Below are 26,294 nucleotides of genomic sequence, written 5' to 3'. Positions count from 1 at the left end.
ACTCCAATGAATCAGGTGTCCAAAGGCCAACCTCATGTTGGATGTCATATTTTAAAGTCCCTATTAAGACATCAATCCTATGCTTCTCTGGAATATCATTTACCCTGATATTCAATTTTTGGAATTCCTCAATGTGCTCTACCATTGAACCCTTTTGTTTGAGATTTATCAATTGGCTAAAGAAGGTTTTTCTCTTTGTCTCCTCATAATGTGCTATCATTTCCTCCATGAAAATTGACCAAGTGACAAGTGCTTTACGAGAAAAAATATTTCTATACCATACAAAATGATTCAGTTCTAAATATAAATATGCAATATGTACCTTTTGTAACAATTGCACATCATGTATATCAAAATATTGCTCCATCTGTGTTATAGACATTTTTGTGCCTTACAGTTATAAGCATGAAATGTCCATAATCCAAGGGATCCAAAGTCCCTAAAAGTGTTTTTCCTGCCCCTAATGGAACAAGGTCAACCAATGACAGCTTCTCCCAGAAGTTCTCCACCAGAAACTGCTCAAAACTAGTCAAATCAGGATCAATTCAGAAGCTCCATTAGCTGCCTGCGTTGCAAAGCACCCAAATGCACTGGCTAGGTGCGTTGCAACGCACTTGAATGCACTAACCAGGTGCGTTGAGCGGGAAATGACAAGTGGCAGAGTCATTCAACGAGGTGGAGAGACAATGGAAGCTTCCAGAATCTTCTCTAATGACACTTGCCTCACTGAATTCGACCAGTGATGAGTAAGAGGCTCTCAGTCTCCAAGTGGAAGCAAGAACTGACAGAGAGAGGCCACAAGTCAAAACATAAGCTGACTCATCCTCTCTGCTTACATCTATATATGGATCCCTCATCCCAGAGATCCGGAGGCTGGAATTTTGTACTTTGCAGAGAATTGCTGTTGGTTTGAGATTGAGATTAGTACATTGGGTGATTTATGGTTTGTTGGAGGTGAGGAAGGGATTCCTTTGCTGGGAGGTAGATGCTGGATCGGGACTCACTTGGTTGTATCTCCTCTCGGACTTTCTTATCATATAAATAAAATTATTTGAGTTTCTCCTACATGCTGTGTACCAATGATGTTTTGTTATATTTGCATGTTTAGCCTAATCTGATCCTAAGCTTTTTATGAATGTAAATCTATATCTTCGTGTAGTTTCTCTCCTCTGTGATCTTGCAGGAATTTGGTGAAGCTAGGCCGGTAAGGGAGCAGGGAGTTGGGAGCTATTGAAGAGAGGAGAGATTGGATCAACAAACTAGAGCAAGACACATGTTAGTTTATCCTTCCTCTTCGTTTACATTTCATAAAGAAGAATACTCAAGTAGTTTTCCTTGTTTGTTGCTAAGGCACTGTCACACCTTAGAGTGGGATAGGGGCGTTTTGAATAGATACTTTTCCCAACAACAAATTGGCAACTCCACTGGGGATCGTATCTAGTTAATTTATTTGTGTTTCTATTGTTGTTCTTCTCATAAACTTAGGAGTCACGAATCGAACTACATTTGCCATTTACAAATGCAAAGTAGAGATCTGCTACTCTAGTCCATTCACTGGGCCTGTTTATGATCTGAACAGCTGATCCACAAATGCTCTAACTGCCCTTTGTGATAGCTCTTAGTCCTCCTTTAAATCATCCCTCTAATTGTACCTTACTAATAGCTTTTATCCGGCCAAAAACCATAGGTTAAACTGCAAACCGTGACCCAGAACCCAGAGAAAATTCTCGTTTCTGCTCCAGCGCAGGCTCTGTGAAGAGGTTCTGCATTTCAACGCAGGTCCCGAGAGGGATACCTGTGCTGCAATTCAGTTTCTCTGTGCAACAGGTGCGCTGATCAGCCCTTGCCCTGTGTAGCTGAGGTTCTTTGCTTCCTTTTGTTCAGTTTTATCTCTGATTTTTGTAGCCTGTTATCAGTGTGTGTACTTATCTGAAAACCCCTTTTCTTTGCCTTAATTCCGCCTCAGTTGTATAAAAGAAACTGTATTTGTTTTTATGTATTTGTTACATCATTTGCAGTTTCCCATTACAAAAGTAAACCAGTCATACTGTCGCCCTTAGATCTAGACCTGTCGTAAGTGTCGTTTTGATCTTAGGAGTAAGTGTGTTTGTTGTTGACAGTTGATTGTGCTTTTACTTTTGTCTTTTGGATTGAATTTGTGAATTTCTAGTGTCGAAACAAGTGATTAATTCAAAATCATAAAGTGTCGTAATCGTCTTTTTGATTTCGAAAAGAAGCTTGTTTGTGTTTTTCACTTGAAATCGAATTCAATTTTGTACAACAACTTTCTTTTTAGGCATCAATATTAAGAAAGTGAAAACAAATACATGCACAAGTGCATTTGCATTTTGACAGCTTGTATGGTTTGATTTAGGGAAAGTGTATTTACAGTGTGCTCTTTGCTCTTTGAGAAAATATTGTGTCTTTCTTTTCCCCTTGTAGCCAAGATTTTCATTGTTGAAAAGAGATAAAAGCTTGCTTATCATATTTAGACTGCATTTAGGAATTATATCTACATCTCGTGGTGATCCAAAAAGGCAAACTTCTAAGAAAGATCAACCTAAAATAAATTGAATGAACTTAACAACGCTTTGTAACTTAACACACAACATAGAGGTCTAGGCTAGAGACGTGTTCCAGCGTCGTAAAATCTGGTGACTGTCGGTCTCACTGATGGTTGGGTGATTCCTCCTGAAAGACGATAAGTGCCAGTACAAATTGTGCTCCCACGTACCATCGAGTATATATTGGGAGACCCCTATAGGCATAAAACCTTTATCCATAGGAAGCCATGTCGGCCGCCCTACTGATCGCAATGCACTAAACACAGCATTCGGGAAGATTGATCGCCCGTACCTTAAAAAGTATTCTGCGGTTTTGCGATTGGTTTGGCACACCCTCTACCTAGAACTCCAGAGCAGTCCCTTTCGTTCCTTTTCAGACTCCTTAACGGAAAAGGTCCATCTGAGCACTTGTCACTTCAGGCTCATTAAAAATCGAAGGAGACTAGCGTCGTCTTTTGTTTTTTCTCGACTCTTAAAAACTGAAAAAACAAGTTGTGTCCAAGCATCGTTAAAATTTATTTTAAACGGAATATTCATACCTTTTTTCTCACGTTGATCTTTAGGTTGAGAAAATGGAGCCCACCAACCAAGGAATTCCCCTTGGTGGAAATCCTAGTCCCTTCTCCTCTTGGGGAGATGTTGGTGCACCCCATATGGCCACATTTTCGCTTCCAGGACTGACAATTGGCTTGCCGATCTGGCTCTTCTCAACTAATTCTTCCTCTCCTCCTTCCTCTTCGCTTGATGGGGCTGGAAAAGCCAAAATTCAAGTTCCTAAGGAGAAGAAGGAAAAGAGGAAGAAAGAGAAGAAGAAGAAGGAGCCAAAAGCGACTGGGGGCAAACGAGTGTCGTCTAACGAAAATCCACACACTACACTGACCAGGCCTAAATTGCCATGTGTCATTTGCAAGGGAGACCACTTTCACAGAGATTGTCCCTGCATCCCTCAGATACTAAGGGACTGGTCTCCCCGTTTGCACAATCCGGTGGCATCAACATCTGATAGCCATGTTGAAAGCACACCGTCAACTAGCGAAAGTGAAGTCCCAGGACAAAAAGGGAGAGCTAGATCTCCTTGTAAACTATGCGAAGGTAATCACGCCATCCACTATTGTCCCTTCTTAGACGAAGCTAAAAGAGTTTTGGATGATCGTCCGGTTTCACCGTTACGACTTCCTCCTGGATATAAAAAACTCTTGCCAAGTCCTTCATTAGTTGAAAATCCAGCTGGCCCGCTCAAGTGGTCAGCTGAAGCACCGGCCATTGAAGATGAACCAGCTGAATCCATACCCGACGAAAGTCAAAAGGTCGAGGCGGCAGTTGACCCGGTCTTGCCATCAGAGGTTTTATCTTCGAATGATACAGTCACTGAGGAGAATAAGTATGACACCGTCCAAATTCTCTTCATCAACACAGACTCCGACGAACACGGGGGCAACCTACCCATTCCTTTATCGCAGGAAGGAAGTTCGTCAGAGCCATACCCGGCTGTCTACTTGGTCCCACCACCAAGCAACCTAGTTGTATCCTTCGACTGGAACCAACTAGGCAGACCCCGTTTGCCAGCAAGCATACCATTCCGAATTATCGTTCAAATATACAGAATGGTCATGGCTGGCACCATCATAGATGAGGGGGCATCTGTGAGTATCCTTTCCTCTACTGCTTGGAAAGCGCTTGGTTCGCCATCGCTTTTGCCTGAAATGAGAAATCTGACAGGTTTTGATAAAGGAACCAGTCGACCTTTAGGGATCCTCCCCAATGTGCCCATAACATTGAAAGGGCAAACCGTTCAAATGAACGTGATGGTCGTTCAAGGACCCTTGGATTATAACCTACTCCTTGGACGAGACTATATATATTGCATGGGAGCCATCGTCTCCTCACTCTTTAGAGTAATGTGTTTTCCGCACGAAGGAAGAGTGGTCAAGCTCGTAGACCAGCTTTCATTTCCCGGATCACGCATCGCAAATAGTCATATACCATCCCTAAATGGTCTCTTCACGCAAGAAATGTCTCAACCCACGGTCCGTCCTCCCGATGAGCGCGAGTAATTCGGAAGGATATGACTGGAACCCAGGGGGCATGCGTCCTGGTCTGCTTCGGCAGGAAAACTTCGGGTATAGAGTAGGTTTCCGCGGGAGAATATGACTAGTCCGTACCCCGTCCGTGATTGGAAGAGGGGTTGTTCTAGAATAAGATTCTTTTTTCAAAGTTATGTGAATCGGCGGGCGTCGTCATTCACCTTTGTTTATCTCGGTAGACATCGCCGAAGAAGTGTTTTGTTTGTTGCGCAAATGAGACAATCTTTGGTAACTTGAAAGAGGTAGGCCTTTCCTGGTAGAACAAATGTTTTATCTACAAATCGAGGGGTAACCTTGAAATCGTACTTTATACCTGGGGGCATGCAAACCTTTTGGAGTGCAAGCAAGGGGCGGCTATTTATTTTTTAAATTTTTAGGACCTCTAACCCTTTAAACTCGTAGGATTAGTCGTTTCCGAACTTGCATAAAGAAAGGATGCGGGGCATAGCTTTCTAAGGTGCAAGCTCCATAAAAAATGGCATCTTACATGAGACATTCTTATCATATGACTGGATAATCGAGCATTTTTAGCACATAGTTCATGCTCGTTAAAAAATAAACATAAGATCGAGCAAGTGTTTCAACCCGCGTTTAAGCTCGTTAAAAAATGAAGTATCCTCCGGTAAATAACCACCGTGAATGTAACATTATCAGCCATTAAAGCCTTGGTCGTGTTTGCACCGTCACCTCCACTTTTCCATTGGCCGATCATTCACTTCCATATGATTTTTTACCAATTTTGAGGAACAGCTGCGAAGAGTGATTTCACTAGCCATCCTTGTGACACTGCCGTGCTTGGAAAATTCCAACCCTTACCTGGAATCAGCTGCTACCCGTTTTATCACTTGTTCCTCAAAAGACGAGTCTTCTTTAAGCTCTTTTCATCTGACTCGTAAAATATGAAAAGATTGCCGAGTTTTGGCCTTCCAGCTCGTTAAAGCGACAGGAAGAGCTATCCCTCCTCTAGATTTTAATCTTTTTGGACCTGAGGGATTATTGCACAAAAAGATCGAGCACTTGTTTTGTTCGGCTCGTTAAAACTATCGAAAATTCATGCCTTCTGTATTGTTTTATACTTTTTCGGGCTTAAGGGATTAGATGACGAAAAAGGAACTCCGGAGTTAACTTTACGTACCTTTTCAGACTCTCTAAAAATGAAAAGGACCGAGTTATCTTTGTCGTTAGACTCGTTAAAAACATTAATAGCGACAAACTTGTCTTTAGACGAGAACGAGTTTCACTATCGCTAGGCTCGTTAAAACATAGCGATGGGTTTGCCCGAAGGGAAAATTATAGAACAAGCATATGTTATCCTCCTCAAGATTGACAAAAATAAAGAGGTACTGGTCAGCAATGACTGGGGAAAAATTGGAAAGAAACGCAAAGAACCTTTATTGGTAGCAAGTCGCTCTTTAACATGACACTTCCACTCCGTGCCTGAGTCGGGTTGGGTTGTTTCATTCACCGGTCACATCACCATGGTCTCGCCATACCATACACCTTTGGGGTAAATGCTACCGATCCATCACATAAGTGTCGCCGACATGTTCAAGAGAAGTCATCCAGAGAAGTCACCCCTGTCCCATCCACTACCATACATTATACTTCATTCTTTCATGACCGCCACCCTGAACCATATATCATCATATCGTTTTCACCTCCATCAAAATCATTTACTCCGTTCCGTGTCATTGATGTGGGATACATCAAGGCCCTCCTTTGACGGATCGCTTCTTGTCGACATCAGCTCATTATCCAAGAAGTTGATCTAGGAACACCCCCTTCAGTACTTTGAAGCTTGCATGCCTCAATGGCAAGTTTCTCACTTCCGGCAACAGGTATACATCAATGACCTTCGACCGAAAGATTTTGCGTGGTGTTCGATGCCAAGTCCTTTATTCACACCACGTGAATTGTACTGCAGTACCTTGAGGGTCATCATCCTTATCGGTGATTCCTCTCGCGCTTGTTAACAGTTTACATCATCGACTGGTAATCGAGCGATGTCGTTCCATGTTCGACTTCAAAACATTTCTCACATGGATCGACTTGTACTCAGAGTGAAGATCGGACGAGATTGAAGACCCCAGATCTAGTTTCATCCATCCGGGCTGTGATATATATTCAGGAAAAATAAAGACATTGACATGTACAGCACTGCAGCACAGATGATCATCCTACCAAAAGGATGATGACTTCATCAGAATCATCAGTCTACCATCAGACGATTGTCTGTCCTATGTACATAAAAAAGAATTTATAAAGCTGAGCATGGGAATGCCCGCCTCAGCTAGATCATGAAAACAATATGAAGATAATGTATTGTATTGTATCTTATTATAGGTATCCTCCCAGCATTGAATGAACTTCAGATCCTCCTAATAAAGCATTTAACCTGATAAACAACCTCATACTTTAGGGGGCAACTATTATAGACATTTTTGTGCCTTACAGCTATAAGCATGAAATGCCCATAATCCAAGGGATCCAAAGCCCCTAAAAGTGTTGTTCCTACCCCTAAAGGAACAAGGTCAACCAATGACAACTTCTCCCAGAAGTGCTCCACCAGAAACTGCTCAAAAATAGTCAAATCAGGATCAATTCAGAAGATCCACTAGCTGCCTGCGTTTCAAAGCACCCAAATGCACTGGCTAGGTGCATTGCAACGCACTTGAATGCACTACCCAGGTGCGTTGAGCAGGAAATGACAAGTGGCAGAGTCATTCAACGAGGTGGAGAGACAATGGAAGCTTCCAGAATCTTCTCCAATGACACTTGCCTCACTGAATTCGACCAGTGATGAGTAAGAGGCTCTCAGTCTCCAAGTGGAAGCAAGAATTGACAGAGAGAGGCCACAAGTCAAAACATAAGCTGACTCATCCTCTCTGCTTACATCTATATATGGATCCCTCATCCCAGAGATCCGGAGGCTGGAATTTTGTACTTTGCAGAGAATTGTTGTTGGTTTGAGATTGAGATTAGTACATTGGGTGATTTATGCTTTGTTGGAGGTGAGGAAGGGATTCCTTTGCTGCGAGGTAGATGCTGGATCAGGACTCACTTGGTTGTATCTCCTCTCGGACTTTCTTATCATATAAATAAAATTATTTGAGTTTCTCCTACATGTTGTGTATCAATGATGTTTTATATTTGCATGTTTAGCCTAATCCAATCCTAAGCGTTTTATGAATGTAAATCTATATCTTCGTGTAGTTTCTCTCCTCTGTGATCTTGCAGGAATTTGGTGAAGCTAGGCCAGTAAGGGAGCAGGGAGCTGGGAGCTATTGAAGAGAGGAGCGATTGGATCAACAAACTAGCGCAAGACACAGGTTAGTTTATCCTTCCTCTTCGTTTACATTTCATAAAGAAGAATACTCAAGTAGTTTTCCTTGTTTGTTAATAAGGCAATGTCACACCTTAGAGTGGGATAGGGGCGTTTTGAATAGATACTTTTCCCAACAACATCTGTAGTGTCCATGTTACCGGATCTTTGCCATCAAACTTCCTCATATCTCTTTTTCTTGCTTTTAGGATCTTGATCTTGAAACGAATGTAACTTTGTAGTTTCAAATCTTGAAATTCTGAAATTGTGACCTATGGTAGCCCTCTGCATCCTCTTTCTAATGCCACTAGTCTGATCGAAATTGGATTCTTCAAGAAAGCATTATACCCAATCTCCCAAGATGACCTGATTACATAATTTTTTAGTGGAGATAACTTGTACGATGTACCACGTGTCATTTTTTCAACCTTAGGACCTAAAACTGATACACAAAAAACTACAATCGATTCTCTTTCTGTAACTTCTTACGAAATTTTAATCTCATGCTGAAAGAAAAAGTTATGAAGATTTTCCCAAGGTCACCTATTTGGGATGTAATTCGGGAGCCTCCAGAAAGCCTAAATTTCTTGGACCGTATCTCTGAAAATATAATGGAACAAGATTTGAAATTCAGGCTCGATCTTCAACATGATTTTAGCACAAATGGGTTTTAGTTTTAGAGTTTGAACCTTCGTAGAAGAAAAATTATAGCGACAATTCCACGATGCCATGTTTGCAATGGAATTATGGAGCTTGCAAAAACCCTAACTTCCTTAGATCATATCTCCGAAAATATAGTGATACAAGATCTAGAATTCAGACCCGAGGTTCAGAAATACTGCGGCTCAAACAGGGTTTTTTTTAGCATCTAAAACTTTGTATAGAAAATGTTATAGAGAAAATTCCACAATGCCTTGTTTGGAGCAGCAAAACCCTAGAATCCAAAGCTCTGATACCAAATGTTATGAAACTATCTCACAAAAAGATAGAAATATATATCAACAACTTCAAAATCAGCCTCCTCGAGGGGGAAACCTCCTTTACATTACAAAAATGAATAATTCTTGGATGATACAAATGACAAGACCTCCATTCTATGTATAGGAGTATAAGGGGTCATAATATAATTAGAGCCGACATAACAATAATAATGTAAGGGAATAATAATAATAGTAGTGGGCTTCTATGGGGTAAAATAATAACATTATGGGGACTACATGGGCGCAACAATATAAAATGGGAGTTGCACTAATAACAATAAAGGGTTACACTAGTAGTATATGGACCTAACAAGTTATCCTCCTTATTTTAGTCCTACTACATAGATTGGTCCTTCTTTTACTCTTGGGTACAACCCCATATGCATCCATGCCCTTGGGGATACTTTTCTCTCTGGAGGTACATACCCCAGGGGACAACATCCATTTACTAGTCATTCCAGCCTGCAACAGTCTTATACTGGGGTGAACCCTTTATTTAACCAACAAGTGCATCCTTCTACTCCTTACATGGGGGGACTGCAAGGTTGGTCAGGGGATTCATCTACCTATGATCCATTTAGTCAACTCCATAATCTATTCATATCCTCTCTTGATTTACCAAACTTGGAAAAAGTTATTAATGAACCCATCCATCATGATTCCTGGTGGCCACCCATGTCTGCCAAATTATTGTCAGATATTCCAAAATTCAAAGGGAAGCCTGGGGAGAATCCATCCACTAACATTACCACCTATCACTTATGGTGCTTATATAATTCTTTGGTAGATGATTCTATTAAACTTCACTTATTCTAACGTATGTTAACTGGGAATTCTACAAAGTGGTATATCGAGTTAGATACCACATCCTACGATGACTTTACCTCCCTATCTCAAAAATTCTTGACACACTTCCAGTTGCATACTTGGTATGATATCAAATTTGATCTCTTGTCAAATTTCAAGAAAGATGATGCCACGTTAATTTTTTATCACATTCATGAGTGGCATCGTCGCAAGAGGTTAGTGAGAACCAAGTTACCTGATGAAATCTTATGTATGTTAGCACTCTATAATTTTCTGAGTTTTCAAAGAGAAAATCACAAAGGTAACCACACAATTACTTTGGCGCTTAAGATCTAACCTTCCTAAACTCAAAGAGGGATCTCTCTATCATATTTAACTTTGTTGCATTTATATATTAGAATAGTTATGAGAGTTCGGTGTTTGATTTTAATATTGATTTGGTTGATTAAATGCATGAAACTTCCATTGAGCTATGGAGTCTACAAACTTAACAAGGATCCATCTCAGATTTTCAAAGGAGTTTCACAGGCAAAGGTAGCTGAACTAACTAGATCCTTTATATTTAAATCAAATGTAATAGAATAAAAGATCTAGGTTCAATTGAAGCTAACAATATATTAAGAATTTTTTAACTTGATATCAGAAGAAACCATTTAAATTATCCAAAACCAGAATCAGATTATATCTTTCAACAAATTATGTTCATCAACTTTTTGTAAAATAATTTAGATTTAAGAACACATAAGCATGGAAACAAAGAAATAAACATATAGACAGTGAGAGAATCACTTCAGCAAATAGTCCAACATATGAATCCTATGAAGAATGTCTTTTTTGTTACTGATCATCCCATCAAATGGAAATAGTACAATAACTTTATGGAATGCAAAAATCAACCCTTCATACTTCAAAAAGAGAAGTATTCATAAGCTATTTTCAAAATATCATGTAAAAAATGACTAGGATGTACTTTAGGAATTTCTAAACAGAATCTACCTAATTGTTACAATAATTTAGGAAAATTGAAAATTCTTGAATTGATGGCAATAGATTTGTGGAACTGCTAAATATCCGGCCTTTCGAATCCTATTGTGCTTTTGATGTTGATATGTACAAAAAAAACATCTTCTTACTCCAGTAACTCGCACAATTGATCCCAATGTTGTTCAATAGGGATGGACGTCTCGAGAAAGTTCTTGTAGACCTCGTCCACTTCAATATATTTAGAAAATGTTGGTTTGGAAATAAAGATGTGTTTGATTTCGTACTGGATGTCAAAATCATATGTCAATGCCTCTAAAAACACTTTCCCTATTATGCTTCCTTTCACTCTTGCAAACTTAGAACCATCTTTAGCAATGGTCATCAATTTTTGGTTGTAATATGACCATGTGCTGAGCTTGTCATTTATCACTAATAAACTGGGAAGTCCCTTTTTGTAGAGCACTTTCAATTTCTTGAAGAACCTTTGTACACCTATGTCCAGAACTTGACATTTTTCTTCTAGCTGCCTGATCAAATTCCTTTTGGTCAACAACTTTTTTACCTCTAGTATGGTCTCAATCCCATCCTCAATCTCTAGTTATTCTAGCTCCAGCTTGTTTTTGGAATTGAGGAACTTGATGAGCTCTGTAGCTTCACTGGGTTTATCACCCAACTGCTCTATGATTTCTTCAATGGCTTCATTAGATTTCTCAATTAATTCCTTCTACTCAAATATGATCTGTATACATGGCCAGATTTCTATCATGGCTTCATTTATCCTTTTCCAAATTTTCTCCTTAATCTGGGCTAGGGTATTACCCAAGGAAGTTTCCTTTTCTATTTGTTGCACTCTTTGGGATTTGTGCAGCTCTGTTAGGAGAGAATTTTCATATCTGGTGTTCTGTTCTTGTAGGAACTTTACATCCTCTCGCAACTTTTTTATTTCTTCTCTTTGATTGAATCATCTATAGTTGAAGTAGGGGGTGTTGTAGAGGTGGATTCTCCTACAATTCTAGTTGATGTAGGAATGCATGTTTGAAGTAGTGATGCAATAAACACTGCATCAAGAGGAACCATAGCAAGCTGAGAATTATGCTCCTTTTTTTTTAATAGTTTATCCATCTCTGCCTCCATCTCTTTAATCTATGCACTCTATTCCACCAGTAGCTTCAACATTTCCTCTTTCTATATCTCTTATTCTCCCAATTCCTTTGCTTGAGGATCTTTAGTAGCTGGAAGTTTTAATTTCTTTCGTACAGATGCTATATCAGCATTCTTCTTCTTAATAATCTCTTCCATGGCCTTTGAATTACCTGGATCAAAGCCTACTTTAATCACCATCTCCTATAAATATTTGATTCTATTATCTTTGGCTAGAGAGGAAATTTTTTCCAATTTAAGCTATGATTGAACATTGTTCAAAGATAGTTGCAACTTAGAAGCAGTAATGGCAGTTTGTGTGAAAGTTGAATACACCATCTCTCCTATTTTCCTGTGCATGTTCATTTGATCCAAAGGATGGACATCTTTTGCCTCAAACTCAAATGCGATCGGCTTGAAATCAACTCCTGGTTTAGGTTGAGGTACTTAAGCTTGCAAGAATGCCATATGAATTCTTCCTTTCTCTATATCATATGCTGAAATGAGCCTTTGTTGAATCGAGGAAGATTTTTTCCTAAATTGAGTATAAATTTTGTCATGGAGGGCTTCATTCCTCTATCTGATTTCTTGGTACCTTTGAAATATATCCAATTGCCTCTGTTCTCTAAATGACTTTGGTATAGGAGATGTTGTGGCTGGATTCTATTTAGTGGTTGAGGATGACGGAAAATTAGTGGTACTGCTACCAAACTTTAAGGTGTGAAGGCCAGAGAGTAGAATAGTACCCTGTGTTTCCTTCATTGGTGGGAAATCTACCTTGGAGCTTGTTTTTACTTTCATGGAATGAATCTTGAACTCTTTTGCTGAGACTTTTGCGACTAGAGAAGAATCCTCTTCTCCTTGTATTTTCCAACTTTTGTCTTTAGGGATAGGAGTCCTTGAAGTGGTTGCTAATAACACCTGCTCTTTGGCCTCCTCCAATGTCTTCTCTACCCAATCCTGTTGATTCCTATATTTCTTAATCTGATTAGAATAGTCTAGATAGATGTCTCAAAACCAACAATGTAATTCAAAGAGGTTGAATTCACATTGTGTTCGTAAATTTTGTAGTCTCTATCAGCCAAGGTAATGTGGTCTAAATCGATAGAGGGAGAAAGCATCAGTTTTATCACAGTGGCATCAGTTTTGGTTTTGGGGGCAATTCTGATAATGGGGTAAAATTTTAGAGGACAGTGCCAATTTCCCGAGAAAAACAACTTGGATATTATTACTATGTCAGCAATTAATTGTGGACGACGGAAAATGAAGCTCGGATTGATACTGCTAAGAGAATGTGAGAACTAGGAAAGAAAGTGATCACGGATGAGACTAGGGATTTATAATTTCGTGATGGAGTAGGACTATTAGATGAATCATTTGTTTAGGGGAGCATTTACTCTACAATGGGAAAATTGCAATAAGAGGAAGTGGCAATGGGAGGGTGTAATGATTAGTTGATTTGGCACCAAGCGATAGGTGGAAAATGGCGTAGGACCCTTGGTGGGAATGGGTGGGGGCAGAGTGGTTTTCCGAAGGGGTAGGAGTGGTAAGTGGTAAGTGGGGGGGGTGTGAAATAATGTGAGAGGGACATGTAGCAGCAGGGCCCGGTGAGGAAAACCACTTTCTCTAACCCCCCCGATAAAGGGAGACATGGTGGGGGGGCGAAAAGGCTTAGGAGTTGTTCGGTCAAAAAGGTAATGTGATCGGGAGCAGGGAGATGTGTGCCATTTAAAACGCCAATGAAAAAACGTCCCATCGTGCATATAATTTTACAATAAGGTTCAAACTTTGGAAAAATAACACCGCATATAGAACTTTTTATAATAAGCTCAATTTCCCCCCCAAGCTAATCTAACTAAAACTAATTAGGGTGCCTTTAGGAGTTGAAACCCTTATTTATTTTTACAATTTAAAGAACTAAATACCTATTCAAAATGTAAAACTAATATAACAATTGTATTAATCTAGATTACATTGTTGGATTAATTTCTTCACCTAATACCTAATCTAATCTTGGCCAAGATTACATCGTTTGGCTAAATTATTCATTCTAATCTAATTGACATAAATTGAAAATTTCTTGAACATGATTGAACAATATGTTTCAAACAAGAAAAAGGATTGTGGCATGTTGAAGAAGCTACACACAACCTTATGAATTTATTCTTCAAAATTATTTTACTATCAGTGGCACTTCAAATGGCATCACTTTCACATTTTTTTCCTTTCTGTGGGGTTCTTTTATCATTTTAGTTTTCTTTTTCTATTCCATTTTTTTTATATATACCCTCTTTTCATTTTTTTTTTATCTATATAGATATTTTCATGGAAATAATTTGCAATATACAATATTATTTACAATTGGAAACACTAAAAGAAAACATTCAATCATCATTTGATCCTATGAATCATAGGACCCTAACAGTGGCTTCAACTAGGGATGGAACTCTCACTATGAGGTGTCAAGAATGTTAGACTGGTAGCCTTGAATCCTCCTCTTCAATGTTTTACTGCATCTGATTTTTTTGTAGTTTTTGTAGTTATGAAGGAAAAGATGACTAAAAGGTCATAGCCTTCTCCATGGGCTTCAACTTTCAGACATAAGATACCCCAATCATAACAGTACAAAGAAAATGGTATCTACAATGAATGTGATGAGAAATTCTTCTATTCCTAAAAAGCATAATGTTTCAACGTCTTGCCATTGACAGGTCCTCCAGGGAGCTCTGTTCCATTCATGTTCTTCAGAAAAAATGCGTTATTCCCCCTGTAAGCATGGATTATGTAAGGTCCCATCCATAAATGATCAAATTTACCATGTTTTCCTTTTTCTTCTATTCTTGGATCCCATTTCAAAAAATGGTTGCCTATCTGAAAATAATCAGACTTAGTTCTTCTATCATATATCTTCTTAATAATTTCTTGGATCATTTGAGTTCTATTGCGAACTTCCTCTCTTGACTATTGCAAGTGAATTGTTTGATTTATTCTTATTTGTAGGTCATTTGGTTCAACCTCCAATTCTTTTAGCATTTTCAAAACAAGAATTCCCAATGAAGCTGGAGAAACAAAATCCATCCCATAAACTAATTGGTATAGAGACATGCCAATTGACTTCTTATTAGTAATTTTGTCTACTCATAATGCATTTACAACTTATTTTGCCATGATTTCTTGTTATCTTACAACAATTTTTTGATAATATTAACCAGACTTTTGTTGGAAGTCTGCTAGTCCATTTCCCTCAGGGTAATAGGCTATAGAATGTCCCAAAGTTATTTGATACTTGTGGGAAAATTCCACCATCCTTTTTATATGAATGCTACAACATTATCTGTCATGATTTTCCTAGGGCATCCAAACCTTGAAGGAATATTATTCTCTAGGAATTTAATGATTACTGCATCAGAGGCTTGCCCAATAGGTATAGGGAATTAGCTTGCAATTCCTCTAGTGTAGTAGGGTCTCTTTCTCTTAGCTGATTAGCCATATCACCATTAAATCCTTCAGGGAAATGTATAAGGGCGAGGAGGTTTAATAGTAGCTGGAATTGCATTATAAACTTTATTAAACCTATCACAATATTCTTCCATAGTCTCATTAGTCCTCTATTTAGCTTTTTATATTCATTCAGGATCTTTTAGGTTTCCCACCTATTTAAGAAAGACTTATGAAAAGAATCAAGGTTAGCTATACTAGCCGTTGCTAAATTTTTAAACCGTTTTCTTACCTCTCCACCCAAAGTTTGGGAAAAAGTCTCATATTTACATCACTTTCATCCACTTCCTGAAGATCAAAGATATCATTCATTTTATCTATATGTTGTTGTACATTGATAACACCAGTGGCATCAAATTGAAGAATTCTGGTTTGATAATCTTCGGGCATAGGATGCAGCTGTGCAAGTAAAACCAAGGGAGCATAATTAGCGGTCATGTTGGGTTTAATAATGTGTGATATTATGGGAGGCATAGATATATGATTTGTTTGGATAGGTTGGGTTATTGTCTCTAATACTACTAGAGAAGTAGTATAGATTACAAAAAGGATGGGGCTAATTGATGTAGGATGAACCGATTGGGAAGAATGAGATGATGCTACAATAGTGAGCACAGAAAGTTCAATAGATTTTTGGATATAGGCTTGATGTAAAACTTGATGGAGTGCTGAGACAAGATCCTATAATCTGTCAAAGTTTTGGAGGGCTTGCTAATCAAAATCAAGTTCAACAGATGGTCCTACAGATTTATAGGGCTGTAGAAGAGATTTATCAATTAATGTTTGATCAAAAAAAAATTTAGATTTGGTCCTAAATAGACTGTGCTCAAATGGTAAGTCAAACTGAATATCTTGTATGGTAACAAACTTTTCTGGAAGAGAAATTTTCCTAGAAAGTGGACTATTACTTCCTTGAATTTCAGCGAAACTTCTTTTCCTTACTAACTTTTCAGGATCATCTAAAATTTCGGGAGGTTCTCGATCAGGATGAGATCTAGTGTAAATTATTTTTGGAGCTAGATCTTAAATGTGAGAGACAACATCCAATCCTTTATTTCTAAAATTTGGATCACTACTCTTCCTGAAATAAAGTTTTATGAACTAGGGAAATTAATTTTGTAAAAATGAAATGAAGGATTGTTCTTCCTCAGTATGGTTTCCATAATGATAGCACTTTGTAATTTTCTAAGGTTTTGAAGAGAAAATCACAAAGGTAACCACAAAACCACTTTGAAGCTTAGGATCTAGCCTTCCTAAACTCAGAGAGGGCTCTCTCTATCAGATTTAACTTTGTTGTATTTAGATATTAGACTAGTTATGAGAGTTGGAGGTTGGATTTAAAAATTTATTTGCTTGATTAAATGCTTGAAACTTCCATTGGGCTATGGAGTCTACAAACTTAACAGGGATCTGTCTCAGATTTTCAAAGGAGTTTCACAGGGCAAGGTAGCTGAACTAACTGGATCCTTTATATTTAAATCAAATGTAATAGAAGAAAATATATAGATTCAATTGAAGCTAAAGTGCAGTTAATAGTTTTTTAACTTGATATCAGAAGAAAAAATTTAAATTATCCACATCCAGAATCAGAGTGTATCTTTCAAAAAAAAAAATTCATCATTTTTTTGTACAATAATTCAAATTTAAGAACACATAAGTTTGGAAACAAAGAAATAAACACATAGACAGTGAGAGAATAACTTCAGCAAATAGGCAAACACATGAATCCTGTGAAGAATGTCTGTTATGTTACTGATTAGCCCATTGAATGGAAATAGTACAATAGCTTTCTGAAATGAAAAAATCAACCCTTCATGCTTCAAAAAGAGAAGTATTTATAAGTTATTTACAAAACATCTTGTCAAAACTGACTAGGATGTATTTTAGGAATTTCTAAACAGAATCTATCTAATTGTTACAATAATTTAAGAAAATTGAAACTTCTTGAATTGGTGCCACTAGATTTGTGGAACTGCTGAATATATGGCCCTTTGAATCCTGCTATGTTGTTGATGCTGAGTTGTACAAAAGAATCATCTTCTTTACCTAGTAACTCGCAAAATTGATCCCAATGTTGTTCACTAGGGATGGACGTTTTGAGAAACTTCTTGTAAACCTCGTCCACTTCAGTATATTTGGCAAATGTTGGTTTGGAAATAAATATGTGCTTGATTTCATACTAGATGCCTAAATCATATATTAATGCCTCTAAAAACGCTTTCCATGTTATGCTCCCTTTCACTCCTACAAACTTAGAACCTTCTTTAGCAATGGTCATCAATTTCTGGCTATAATTTGACCATGTGTTGAGCTTGTCATTTATCACTAATAAACTTGGAAGTCCCTTTTTGTAGAGGACTTCCAATTTGTTGAAGAACCTCTATACACCTATGTCCAGAACTTGACATTTTTCTTCCAATTGCCTAATCAAATTCCTTTTGGTCAACACCTTTTTTACCTCTAGTATGGTCCCATTCTTGTCCTCAATATCTAATTCTTCTAGATCTTTCTTGATTTTGGAATTAATGAACTTGATGAGCTCTGTAGCTTCACTGGGTTTATAACCCAACTACTCTCTCATTTCTTTAATGGCTTCATTATATTTCTCAATTAATTCCTTCTACTCAAATATGATCTATATAGATGGCTAGATTTCTATCGTGGCTTCATTTATCCTTTTCCAAATGTTCTCCTTGACCTGGGCTAGGGTATTACCCATGGAAGTTTCCTTTTCTATTTTTTGCACTCTCTAGGTAAGTCTATAGGATTTATGCAACTCTATTAGGAGAGAATTCTCATTTTAATCAAGAAGGTTTTTGGAAATAAACACATCAAAATTCATTTGTCGACGTGTTTCCAACCAGAAAGTGTGGTTCATCATCAAGACAAGATGAAGAAATATATCATGGCAACAAGTTAAATACAGAGATCTATCATTCAACAGTGAGAAATAAATGGCTACAATTGACCAAGGAAAGGACTAGGCAACGGCTACAATTGACTGGGCCAAGAGACAGGGAAAATAATATTAATTATTTAATTAATAATTAATTAGTTTGTTTGTTAAATTTATTTATTATTATTTTTATTTGTAACTAAATAAATCTTATATTTAACTAATTTTTATGAACCTAAATTAAGAACTTGAATCTTAAATAATTGATTATCCTCTTTATTGTTTTAAAAGTAAATAAACTTTATAAGGACTCGTATTATTATAGGAAAGAATAAATGAATAGTTAGTTAATTAGTTAAATTTTGTTTATTTATTAAGCTAACATGTTTTATTTAACATATAAATTTGTTTATAAATAATTAATTATTTTGATTATTAGATTTATTTATTTTCATTAACTAAAGGAACCATCGTTATTGTAGGACCTTTACATCCTCTTGCAATTTTTTTTATTTCTTCTCCTTGCATCGACATATTTTCCATTGATTGGGCCAGTTTGATTCAATCATCCGTAGTTGAAGTAGGGGGTGTTGTAGAGGTGGATGCTCCTGCAGTTGTAGATGGTGTAGGAATGCATGTTTGAAGTAGTGATGCAATAAACACTGCATTAAGAGGAAGCATAGGGAAATGAGAAATCTGGTCCTTTTATTTGATTAGTTTATCCATATCTATCTCCATCTCTTTAATCTGTGCATTCTGTTCCACTAGTAGCTTCAACATTTCCTCTTTCTGTATCTCTATTTCTCCTAATTCCTTTGCCTGAGGATCTTCAATATCTAGAATTTTTAATTTCTTTCTTAGGGATGCTATATCAACATTATTCTGCTTAATAATCTCGTCCATGGCCTTTGAATTACCTGGATAAAAGCATGCTTTAATCACCATCTCCTCTAAATATTTGATTATGTTATCTTTGGCTAGAGAGGAATTTTTTTCCAATTTGAGCTGTGATTGAACATTGTTCAAAGATAGTTGCAACTTAGAAGTAGTAATGGCAGCTTCTGTGAAAGTTGAATACACCATCTCTCCTATTTTCCTGAGCATGTCCATTTGATCCAAAGTATGGAAATCTTTTGCCTCAAACTAAAATGTGGTCTACTTGAAATAAACTGTTGATTTAGTTTGAGGTACTTGAGCTTGCAAGAATTCCCTATGAATTCTCCCTTTCTCTATATCATAGGCTGAAATGAGCCTATGTTGAATCGAGGAAGACTGTTTCCTGAATTGAGTATAAATGTTGTCATGGAGGGATTCATTCCTCAGTTTTATTTCTTTGTACCTTTGAAATATATCGAGTTTCCTATGTTATATAAATGACTCTGGTGTATGAGGTGTTGTTGATGGATTCTCTTTAGTGGTTGAGGATGATGGAGAATCAATGGTACTGTTACCAAACTTTAAAGTATGAAGGAAAGAGAGTACAATAGCACCCTGTATTTCCTCCATTGGTGGGAAATCTACCTTGGAGCTTGTTTTTTCTTTCTTGGAATAAATATTGAACTCTTTTGCTGAGAATTATGTGACTCGAGAAGAATCCTCTTCCCTATGTCTTTTCTTAGTATTGTCTTTAGGGATAGTAGTCCCTGAAGTGGCTGCTAACAACACCTTCTCTTCATCTTCCTGCAATGTTTTTCTCTACCCAATCCTCTTGATTCCTATATTTCTCAATCTCTGGTCTTTGGGTATGTACATAAGGGGTTGTCTTTTGCTCCAACCTCAATTTAGAAATTATCCCAAAGGGGTCATAAGACTATGTGAAACTGAGGGGAAAATTCATCTATTTTAGAAGGAGGCTGCTTCCTCTCCTGCTGCTCTACTATTACAGTTAAATGACCCTATGTGTGTTTTGATCCTGAACTAGGAATTCTTCTTGGCTACCACAAAGTGAATGTTATTTGATTGGATTATTTTCCTGATATATTCTAAGGCAAATATCCTCACAGGAAGGTATTTTGGTAGTTTATAGGATTGCAGCTCACATCCATAAACCCTAATCTTTGTATAATTTTGGTATAAATACCAATCTCCTACCTTCACCTATTCACTGAGATGCAATACCTTTTGAATGTCTTCATTGATCCTAGGAATTTGTTGGCCACTCAACAAACAAGTTGTTGGATATATGAAATGGTAAATAAATTCTTTAAACTTGTACTCCTGTGAATGCTTTCTAATAATTGAGGTCCAAAATATTATGGACTAAGGTTCACCCTGCTGATTGAGTTTCTGAACTAGAAAAGAAAACCTATCTATCTAGAAGAAAAGAAACGTATGCATAAGAGTAGAAAAGTATCTAAACATTCCTTCTGTTAAAACTTGAAGGAATTGTTCATGTATGACATTTGTAAGAAGGTGACCATAGTAACAAATGACTGTAAGTCCTCCTTCTATGGAAAGAGCAGATAGAATGCCTAAAATGGCGTCATCTACCCATTCATTTGAGAAATATCCAAGTAGACAATACAAGATAGAGATGATCTGTATGGTCCTTTGGGGGAAAATAGAAGAGGGATAAGGTGGGTTTTTCTTAGGAAATTGAGAATATTTTGGGTGGAAGACTTCCAAAATTTTTTCTCTCTCAGGAAAAGCGAGATTTCGTTAAATCTCTTTGAGAGAATCAATTGAGAAGGGTGTCAGGGACTCACTCTGTGGGATCTGCAACATCTAATTTATAATCTCAGGGGTAATGGAGAAAAATATTTCACCATTAGGGGATATGATGACTCTTTTGCTTGATAGATAAGAAGTCTACAATTTGAGAAAAAACTCAGGGAAATAATAGGAATGTGGAAAACTAAACAGGGGTAATCTAAACTGCCAAATTATAATCTTATTACACTGGTCTAGATAGGCGTCTCAAAACCAACAGTGTAATTCAAAGAGGTCGAATTCACACTGTGTTTCAGCACTTTTGTAGTCTTTTTCAGCTAAGGGAATGTCGTCTAAATCCACAGAGGGAGAAAGGATTGTGTTTATCACAGTGGCATCGGCTTTGGTTTTGGTGAACATTTTGATAATGGGGTACAATTATAGAGGATGACAGTGCGAATTTCCCAGGAAAAGCAACTTGGAGGTTATTACTCTGTCAACAATGAATTGCGGACAAGGTAAAACTGAGCTCGGATTGATACTACTAAGAAGATGTGAGAATGAGGAAAGAAAGTGATCGTGAGTGAGTGCATGGATTTATAAGTTGGTGATGGAGTCGAATCGTTAGATGAAATAGTTGTTTCGGGGAGAATTTACTTTGCAACAAGAAATCCGCAAGGGGAGGAAGTGGCAATGGGATGGTGTAACGATTAGTTGACATGGTGCCAAGTGATAGGTGGAAAAGGGCGCGGGACCTTCAGCGGGAATGCGCATGGGCTGAGTGGTTTTCGGAGGGCGGTAGGAGTAGTAATTGGTAAGTAAGGGGGAGCGTGAAATAATGTGAGAGGGACACGTAGCGGCGGGGCCCAGTGGGGAAACCCGCTTTTTCAGACCCCCCCTTGCCGATAAAGGGAGACATGGGGGGGGGGGGGTCGAAAAGGCTTAGGAGTTGTTCGATAAAATAGGTAATGCGATCATGAGCGGGAAGATGTCTGCCATTTAAAATGCCAACGAAAAAATGTCCCATCGTGCTTATAATTTTACAATAAGGTTCAAACTTTTGAGAAATAACACCTCATATAGCACATTTTATAATAATCTCAATTTCCTCCCTAAGCTAATCTAACTAAAACTAATTAGGGTGCCTTTAGGAGTGAAAACCATTATTTGTTTTTACAATTTAAAGGACTAAATACCTATTCAAAATGTAAAACTAATCTAACGATTGTATTAATCTAGATTACACTGTTGGATTAATTTCTTCACCTAATCTACGTAATCTAATCTTAGCCAAGATTACACTGTTTGGCTAAATTATTCATTCTAATCTAATTGACATAAATTGAAAATTGCTTAAACATGATTAAACAATATGTTTCAAACAAGAAAAAAGATTGTGGCATGTTGAAGAAGCTGCACACAACCTTATGAATTTATTATTCAAAAATTATTGTACTATCAATGGCACTTCAACTGGCATCACTTTCAGATTTTTTCTTTTTCTATTCCATTTTATATATATATACCCTCTTTTCATTTTTTATTTTTATTTATATATATTTTTGTGGAAATCATTTTCAATATACAATATTTTTTAAAATTGAAAATACTAAAAGAAAACGTTCAATCATCATTTGAACCTATGAATCATAGGGCCCTAACAACTTAAATGGTTCATTTACTCTCTCTGACACCACATTGCCAAGGATGTGTCCACATTTCAAGCTGTTAGTGAGGAGAAAGCCATTTTAGCTGCCCAACAATTAGATCTTATCCATTAACAATAGGGTATGCTATATGAAGTGTTGCCTACTTCCTCTAAGCCTTCTATTGACCCTCCTAAACCTGATCTTGGCCCACACGCTCATGGCATGATTGGGTCTGTTTCTGATTCTATGAGCCAACTTGTTGCTCAACTTGGGGACTTGATCGTTACATCTCAAGCCCCAAAAAGTGAATCTCGCTCTGCTAAAGCACCCTCTCTTGAGTAGTCCACTGATGTTCTAATGGTGAAGTCCAATCAATCGAAGAACAAACAACAATCTGGAGGTAAAAGGAATAATAAGAATAATAAAAAAAATAACCAAAATGCTGAGGAATCCCAAACCAACCCCCAGAATCGTGGAGGGGGCACCAGTGAACATCATCATAAAATAAAATTCCCTTATAAAAATTTCCAAGGCGACCACCTCACTCATGAGTGACCTCGAGTGGAAGAAGTCCATAGGATCCTTTCACCACCATCTACTCAATAGCTTGTTGTTTTGACTCTTCCATTCCCTACACAACCTCAACAACATATGGTTTCTCAATATCATCTACCTCCGCAAGGGGGAAATGAGGGGTCATTTTCTCATCCCACCCATAGTTAATCCGTCTTTATGTGCAAGGAAGATGTAAATGTCAATACGCGAGCTAAATACTATGATTTTCCTGAGTCAAGTTCTCTCTCTAAGGACTCACCAACTCCACCTCCCTCGAATTTACCTCTCACTTTGGATAAGCCTGTGGAACCTGTCTATTGGCCCCCTAAGAGTGTTCCTCATAAGATGAAACATAATACTTCTTCCAGGGCTACTCAACATTACAATATTTTTTAATATCTTGCACACTCTCCTCGTGTTATGTCTGCCTTGGAGGTCTTGCAAAGATGTATCGGGAGCACAAGGCCTTGTTATCTGCCATTGGTGGAGTCAATCTATCTGACTCTAGTCTCATCGCCTTTAATGCCAAAAAGGACGCTCCTCACTTTTCCCATCATATTTCTTTTCAAATCATTGTGCACAGTTTCCAGAAGAATATTCATCACACTTTAGTGGATGAAGGCTCTTCCACATGTGTTATGTTAGTATCCTGCTGGAAGGCTCTTAGCTCTCCAACACTTGCCACATCCAACACCACTCTCGAAGCCTTTGATGTTCACAAATTTGTACCTAAAGGGGTTGTTCTAAAGTTTTCCATTGAGTTAGGGGGTAAAACTGTTTATGTCGATGTTGAATTTTTTGACGGTCCTTTGGACTATAACCTGCTCCTTAGCTGTAGTTGGTTCTATGTCATGACCACGGTTGTCTCATTCTTATTTCATGTCCTTTTCTTTCCTCATGAAGGTAAGATTGTCACTATCAAAAAACTTGACTATTGCATGCCATCAGCCTAACTTACCACTACGAGGAATTCAATACCACTCATGGGAGATCACCTTGGTCAGTTTCAGAGTTTTGGAGCATGAATATTTAAAAGTTCAACTCTTATGAGAGTTTTGCTGCAACTCATTCTGCCTAATAAATCTTCTGAAGCTCCTATGCTTATGATCTCTTCCGACACCTGTGTAGCCCATAGACCGCATGATCCTTGGGTGGCATCACCTGTTATTATGGAAGTTGATAAAGCTAGTGATCACCCTCTGAAAACTTTTGTGGAAGAGATTTCCTCTCTGGCAGTGTCATCAATACTGTCTGACGTTGTTCAAAAAGCCCATCACAATATATAATATCACCAGGTTACTTTTCCCACACATCCTCCCCTCCCCTTATTCCACATGACTCCCTTGATAACGAACCTCCCCATCTAGTCAACTTGGAGGTCATGGATTCACCTATTAATTATCATAGGGAGGTTACACCTCTTCCCACCTCTAGTATCCCAATTTGGAACATGTAGAGCTCGGAAAATTAAATCTTGAATCGAACCAGGCGGAACCTTACAGACCTTCCTTGGAAATGCCACCCATGGATCGAGACAAGTCTTGGGATTCTACTACTAAACTTTCTAATGAATTATCTAATTCATCTCCACCTGTCGATGAGTGTCTTGTACCCCCTTTATGTATTGATCCACCATTATGCCATCAGGTAATTTCGAGAGTCCGACTATGTTAGAATGTCCTTGACATGGTCAACCTTTCTAAATTGGGAAATTTTATTTCCTTTGGCATGGCCCCTAATTGGTGAGCCATATGGTCCCCTCATCCTCCATGAGTTCTCATATGGAAACCCTTTTCCTATGCCCATATGTGGGCACACTTTGACTTGACCTATTATATTGAGTTGGATCTGTACATATTGAGTGTGTCGTTTCTACCCTTTTTTGGTTTGGTGTGTGATACAAGTATCTTTCATGCCTTATTTATGACTAAAATAAAAAATTTAAAATACCAAAAACATATGGTCCTATTTTTACTTCATCCATGTTTATGTACTTCATTATGTCATTTAACTATGGTTCTAGTCTTTCTAGATGGTTTTTACATGACAGGGTGGCAGTTTTGTTGCTACATCTATGGACCTTAGGTACATTTCTCTTGAACATGGAATATAGGGGTAGAGCAATATCATCATCCTTATTGCATTTTTCTCGTCAGTGCCATCATCGTGCCTTAGGTATGACCCCATAAAGTTGAGACTTTAGCTACTTTCCTTTATGCATGTCGTCACTTGGCGGTAGAGATTACCTGATCATGGATACCCTAGTTAGCACCTCCTTTTTGTCTTGGTGTCCATGTAGTCATTTTTATTCTCTTCTTGGAATCCCTTAGTTTGACCCACCATAAATTAAAATCTAAGCCTCATGTCCTCTTCCTCATCTCGTTTCTGGCTATACCCCAAGAGGATTCCACCACTTTTATCCCTTGTGATTGCCACTCTTTATCATCCTACTTTTCACAATAAGCCTTGGTTTCTTCATTCCATCGTCATTATCTACATGGCCTAACATCCACTTTCACTTGGTGTTTTACCCTTTCTTTGAGGAACTAATGTGATTAGTAGTGCTATTAGCCAACCTCTTGTCCTCATTATGTCATGAGTAGTTCCATCATCACTAGAATGAGTTGCGATCCTCTATACCACATGTTCCTCTCGGAAGATTTTTCTTTAAGCTCTTTTCAAACTCCTTAATTTAGAAAATATTTCTGAGTGAACTTGTCTCCTTCATGCTCGTAAAATTATTTGAAGGGTCATATAACTAGTATAAGTTTAAACCTTTTCCAGACTGGAATAGACTAGTTATGAAAAAATATTACTTTAGTCTAGTATGGCTAGAAGGTTCTCCCTTGGATACTTTTATCTCTTTTTCGGGCTTGGGGGACAACTTTATGAAAAAATAACTTATAAAAAGGAGAAGTTAGGGAACATTTATTTCCATTAGTCATTAAATGGCAGTGTAAGTTGCGTCACCCTTGAACATGGCACCTGTATATATCATTATCTTACAGTTGAGTTTTAGCTTTCCTAGGAGCCATACCATCTATATGAGTCTCTTTACTCCTCCAACTGGTTACTCTTCCAGTCATATGGAGCATGCCTCGATGCCTCCTGCATTGTTGCATGATGTCACATGGTGCTCGTTAGTCATTCTTCCAAATCACTTTTG

This window comes from Pinus tabuliformis, chromosome 9 (assembly GCF_031772625.1).
Source record: "Pinus tabuliformis cultivar Carrire ecotype Pingquan chromosome 9, CPIR1, whole genome shotgun sequence".
In the NCBI taxonomy this organism is placed as follows: domain Eukaryota; kingdom Viridiplantae; phylum Streptophyta; class Pinopsida; order Pinales; family Pinaceae; genus Pinus; species Pinus tabuliformis.
Note: the sequence above shows the minus strand (reverse complement) of the source record.